Here is a 6,945-nt window from a genome sequence, read left to right as displayed (position 1 = left end):
TCCTTTAAATATTTTACTATTATTATTTTCATCATGGTTTGATCGTTCCTTCGTGTTATCGAACGCTCGTTCGTACATTTAGATGCTCCTTAGTGCATTTATTGATGAATATATTTGCACCGTTTTTTTTTGAGGCTTACTCGATGATGGCTCAGATGCCCATGCGTCGAATATTTATTACTAACCCATGGAATTCTATTGGGAATAACCATAAATTGAAGTAATGAAATATCATGCAGAATGCAGAGTATTTTCTAGGAATTTAATTGATGAATCTTGCGACTAGAAATAATTAATTGATGGCTCTATACTAGCAGGCATGCTGTCTAGGAGCATTATAATTATTCAAAAATCAAGGTATGAGCTAGTTGAAGCAGAACGCTCAATTTGAATGTTTATTCTGTAAATTCAGGGAACACTGCGACGTCCAGAAGATGTTAGTACTCTATACTAGTGAGTAATACATCTAGGAGCCTTCCAATCATTTCGATTCTTTACAGAAGTGATTACTGAAATTGCTCAGTTAATGGAATATGTCGTGGTCTCAGCTGAGAGACTGCATATGTATGCTTTGAGAAGTAATATACTCGACAAAAGACTTTTGAAGATATTCTGAGAGAAAATACGCTCGATCAGAGGTGTGGCATGAGCTTTCACGCTTTAATGAGAGATAATTCTCAATATTCGTCTGACTGCTGGATCAAGGATATGTAAGGTTACGATTTTACCCTTTGTTAAAAATCCTCCATCAACATTAAGTCCCCTTCTTAGTGAGGACATTCATGTTCCTCAGTCAGCATAGAATGGTGATTTTTAATTACGTACGAAATAAGTAATTGAACTTAAGATAGAATGTTACCGGATTTTCGACTGTATGAGCGAGCCATGATTTGAACAAAGACTCCAGCAGCATAATAGAGCACCCTTTGACGAGCAAAAAATGGTGTAGAACCGCTGATTTGGTGATGGAACCTTGGACGGTTTAGGATTCACGGAACCGGGCCCAAGAAAGGAATCCGTTTTAGCGCGGACGTTCGTTCGTTAGTTTAAGAAACAAACAAAATAGACCTGAGTCTAATGATGAAATTTTTGTCTATCAGCTTTCACGAAAAACAAAATTTTAAATATGTGAGATTTCACAAAGTGGCATAAACTCTCGTTTCAAAGATGGATGCTCGTACGAGAGAATTTTTTGAACAGACGTGCGTCTGTTAGTAATAAAATTTTGTTTATGAGCTTTCATGAAATTTTTTATTTCCGAGCTTTTCTTTGAAAATATACTCTCGCTTCAAAGACAGATGCTCTCGCGAGGGAGCAAATATATATATATATATATATATATATATATATATGTTATTTTTCAAACTTACGTGAGTTTCACGTTAAATATATATATTTTTGTAAAACCAATGTTTTGATTTTGAACAACTGTTGAAAGTGACAATTATACATGGTGAAATAATGTTTGTGAGTTTTCACAATTGTAGAATGGACGTCTGTCCAAATTTTGAAAAACCAGTGGATGTTAAAATTCACGTGAGTTGTTCATGGTTTTATGAAAATCAAGTCATGATTTTGAATAATGAATCTTGCTCGTCTTTGCAGGTTTGAAGGAACGAAAAAGTTTTCGAAATTCTGACGTTATAATCACTACAGCTGATGAAATTGTAAATAGGTAAGAGTTGGATTGTTACCATTTTCTTACGCGTTTGCTATGGGTATATCCATGACTCCATGTCTTTCGCCTCAGATAGTGCTGACTTCTGGTTACAACCACTCTTCTGGCTCTTCTGGGGAACGCTCTATGAAGTCAAAGATGAAGACTTCTGCAGATGCTCATGCCTAGGTGAATCAACCTTTCAGAGACACCGGAAGGATAACACATTGTATGTCTCGCTATCATCTGGGAGTCGTCCGCACTAAGATATATGCTTTATTGGTATTAGCAGATGCAGAAGGAAAGCAGGGACGTGATGAAGTATCGCAGAAGAAAAAAGCTGAAGATGAAAAGCTCATATCCCATCAGCAGAAGCACCGCCGACTTCAGCAAGTGAGATTATCGGCTGAGTATGAAGTTCGGCTTCGTGTTGATGGTGTAGCTCCTGATTCAGATGTGGACGAAGGAAGAATTTCGTCATAATTCGTCATCAGAAAATTCAGAAGTTAAGTCTTCATTGAAATTGTTGTAGAATCTTCGTTCGATGTCGGATTTTCGTGATGTACCCATGTATCCTTATGCCCAGGAAATTTCCTAGATTTAACACAGAATCTTTTCTGCTTTTGATCATGTTTAAGGGCCGAAATTGACGAAACAGTAAACTTCCAGAAGGTTTTCAGGAAATTTTCAGCTGTCATGCAGTCCAAAATTTTGGGCACATCCTTTTGCTCGTTTCTCCAATTTCTGTGAATTCTGGATATGTTGTAGTGGACATCCATACGAAGAGAATGGCATATGAACCATCCCTTGATTTTTCACCTATTTCTCCCAGGTCGCTGCTTTATGCGGGGCAGTGTAAAATCATCTCAGACGAGCTTGTTGTAAAACACTCATGTTGTGTCTTTAAACCATTCGCTTGTGTCTTAAATGGTTGGTGAAGGATTTTAATGTCATTGATTCATTTGAGATCAGGACATCTTGATTGGTACATTAGCATGGTGTTTGCAGTGCCATCTTGTTTTTGTTAGTCGTAGAAACATCACTTTTGAAACCCTGGTCACGGGACCATAACTGAGGTTGGTCTCAAGAGAGGATGATGTAATGACCACGGTTTCATGTCGCGGTGGTAGAATCCCTTTTATGATAAATGAATAGAACTGGAGATCCCGGCGCCACGAGTCTTGGACGGTGAAGTTGATCGTCATGACCAGTATGTAGTTAAATCTCTCCCTTTCGTTTTCCTTTCTTCCGACAAGATCTAGATAGAGGACCCAGGTAGAAAAATTGATGCAAAGACCTAGGTGGTCAAAGTTGGAGGTACCTTGATGAAGGACTTGGTGGAAAGACCTAGTGGACACCGATCGACTGTGGAAGTTATGAATCCTGTCTAAGAATTTTTGTTTGCATGTTGTACGCTCTGGAAGCTGTAGGAACCTCATACAACGTCGGAATTCGATGCTTGACCCAAACTTTTGAAGATAAGAGGCTGAGTTATCACATGAGAAAAGAATCACTCAATTTGGAGTTGTCGAGGTCAGCCAACGAAGCATGCACATTTGTAATTTGTAATCCCGTACAAGTTTTTCAGATTTCGTAGACCTGACGGTAAAGGCCACATCTTTCAGCTCGTATTGTCCCATTCTTCACTCCTTGGTACGTTTTTTTAAACCTATGTGATGAAGTATGTTGTATCTCATTTGTAGAGGTGATGAGAACATCTTGTAAAAGACTTGGGATTGTTCCCGCCCGTCGTGCAAGCTTCGGAAAGACTTTCACGTGAACATATTTCATGTATACACACCTTGATATGAATCATTAGTGCTTGGAGAAGTCCGCTTCATCGATAAATACTTCAGATAATGGTTAGTTTATGAAGCCTTGTCATGAGGATGTTGCTCTTGAGACCGTTATTAATGCTGAGATCTCGATTGAATTTTCTCTAGACATTCTTGTTGATGTTGAGACCATGGACATAGTTCCTCCAAATATCCTTGTTGATACTGATATTATGGTCAGAGTTGCTCCAGAGACCTAAAAGGATAGAACCATGATTGTCGACATAGTCTTGCTCCTCCATCTAGTGAGCCGCGAAGTGGCTTTGTCAGGGAATTAATGTTGTTGCGCCAGATAGCAGCAGCGGTCTTCATTCAATAAGATCAAGTCCCCAGTGTGTTGAAGGAGTTTTTTCCATCGACGAATGATGTTGCATCTTCTCCGGAAGTATTATCATGGGATAGTGAAGACTTATCGATTGTAGAAATTTGATCGTGTCGGTGTAAAATCAGGACGTCATTGTAGAGATATTGTGTTGAAGCTAGAGGCATTATTATAGAAGGTGTACTCTTTGATTAGGAGTACAGTTTGAAGGCTTCTGAAGAATGTAGCACTCAGAGATGAGGGGTTTTTGACTTTCAGTTGGCCTTAGAGAAGTAGGTGATTGATAGTTCTTGCAAGCCTTATGTCCGGCCATGTTCGGTCGTGGAGGTATGCACGTGTCACCATGGTGTCCGTGTCACCATGGTGTCCGTGTCACCATGGTGTCCGTGTCACCATGGTGTCCGTGTCTCAGTCCTTGCTGAAACTGGGAAACTTCATAGGATGAAGGAAATAATAATAAAATAAGGGATCATGGAGTGTGGGACCGGATATGGCCAAGGCATGCCCGTCCGGCCAATAATCCCAGTTCGTGACACTTTCCATAATTTTATATTATTTTTCATGATTTAATGAAAATACCATGAAATCAAGGAGTTTGTTGAAACTAAGGAGTTTACTTGAAGTGAAGGAGTTTCCATGAGATGAGGGAAACAATAATAATTGATAATAATAAAATATAGCTTGTGGGACCGGCCATGGCTAGGGCATGGTCGGTTGGCTAGTGGCCCGGTCCCGTGAGTCTTCCCTAATTTTATATTATTTTCATGATTTGAAGGAAATATCATGAAATTAAGAGATTTCCATGAGACGACGGAAATAATTAACAAAATAAGGAATTACAAGGTGTGGGACCGGTCATGGCTAGGGCATGGCCGGCCGGCAAGTGACCATGCTCCCGTGACACCTTTCCTAATTTTATATAATTTTTGTATAATTTCCTTGATGTGAAGGAAATACCATGAAACAAAGGAGTTTCATAGGATTAGGGAATTTTCATGAGACGATGGAAATAATTAATAAAAATAAGGAATTACAAGGTATGGACCGGTCACGGCTAGGGCATGACCAGCCGGCTAATGACCACAGTCCCGTGACACCTTTCCTAATATTTATGTAATTTTATATACTTTCCTTAATGTGAAGGAAATACCATGAGACGAAGGAGTTCCATCAATTGAAGGGATTTTCATGGCTCAAGGAAAATAATAAAATATGATAAAATAAAGGAAGAAGCGTGGGACCGACCATGGCGACATGACCGGCCGGCCGGTGGGCTTGGTCCCCTTAGACGCCTCCTTTAAATATTTTACTATTATTATTTTCTCCATGGTTTGATCGTTCCTTCGTGTTATCTAACGCTCGTTCGTACATTTAGATGCTCCTTAGTGCATTTATTGATAAATACACTTGCACCGTTTCTTTGGGGCTTACTCGATGATGGCTCAGATGCCCATGAGTCGAATATTTATTACTAACCCATGGAATTCTTCTGAAAATAACCATAAATTGAAGTAATGAAATATTATGCAGAATGCAGAGTATTTTCTAAGAATTCAAATGATGAATCTTGTGACTAGAAATCATTAATTGATGGATCTATACTAGCAGGGATGCTGCCTAGGAGCGTTATAATTATTCAAAAATCGAGGTATGAGCTAGTTGAAGCAGATTGCTCAATTTGAATTTTTATTCTGTAAAGTCAGGGAACATTGCGACGTCCTGAAGACGTTAGTGCTCTATACTAGTGAGTAATACATCTAAGAGCCGTCCAATCATTTCGATTCTTTACAGAAGTGATTACAGAAATTGCTCAGTTAATGGAATATGTCGTGGTCTCAGCTGAGAGACTGCATATGTATGCTCTGAGAAGTAATATACTCGACCAGAGACTTTTGAAGATATTCTGAGAGGCAATACGCTAGATCAGAGGTGTGGCATGAGCTTTCACGCTTTAATGAGAGATAATTCTCAATATTCGTCTGACTGCTGGATCAAGGATATGTAACGTTACGATTTTACTCTTTGTTAAAAATCCACCATCAACAATTATGAAGTATAACGCTTAACTTTTGAACTCCGTAAATACAACATCAACATAATCTATATATTTAGTTACTTGATTATGTGTAGGATATAGGTGTGATTTCATCCTAGGAATCTATGTATTATTACGTTGGTTTAAGGAAGTAGATGGATGAACTTGTTTCATAATTGAAAGGGAAATCATAAGTGTGTTGGTACGGTTCTTCATTGAATAACATTTGGATGACCAATGCAAGATGACAAGGTAGAAACGATCTTAACTTATGTTGAGAATCAAGGTGTAACGGTCACATCCTATACTGTGTGACAAGGTGTAACCGATCCTAACTAGATTTTGGAAGCAAGGTTTAAGCAATCACAACCTAAATTGGGAAGCAAGGTGTAATCGATCACAACCTACTTTGGGAAGCAAGGTTTAACCGGTCACAACCTACATTGGTAAGCATGGTATAACCGTTCACAACCTTTATTGTGAGTCATGGTATAATCGGTCCCAGGAGAAAAACCGAGTTTCCAATATTCACATATTTCTTTATGTTTTGTGTGATTTTGGAATTAGGGTTTGCTAAGATAGGAAAGTTCTAGGTATCGACATTATTTGAACATGTGCATAAATCTTATCATTAATTGTTCAAAGATATCCCTTGATGCTCAAGGTGATCCCAACCGAACTATTGAAAATCATTTAATCATGATTTTCAAGATATATATTTTAATTACCAGCAATTAAAGCATATCATATGGAAAAGGTTTATTAGTTAATGTGCTAAACTAATAATGGAAGTTTTCTAAGAAAGATAAGGTACTGAACTTAGGTACTTTAATGCATATCTTGAGAATATTTTTGGTTTTGGAATTTCCTTGTTGTCCAAACAACCTTGGTCTATAAATACTTGAGTTTGCATTTCTTGCAAACTATCCTAAGAGCCAGGAAAAATTCATCCGTGTTATCTCTGGTGGAGCCGTGTATCCGGAGAGGAAAGTACATTAATCAAGAGAAATATCCTACGACCGCTTGTTTAAAGGCTTATGTGGGGTGAAGCAGCTATACGAGTACCGTTGGTGGGAAACTAGATAATTGAATTGTT

This window comes from Papaver somniferum, chromosome 4, assembly GCF_003573695.1.
Source record: "Papaver somniferum cultivar HN1 chromosome 4, ASM357369v1, whole genome shotgun sequence".
Classification (NCBI taxonomy): Eukaryota; Viridiplantae; Streptophyta; class Magnoliopsida; order Ranunculales; family Papaveraceae; genus Papaver; species Papaver somniferum.
This window is presented reverse-complemented; position numbering follows the sequence as displayed.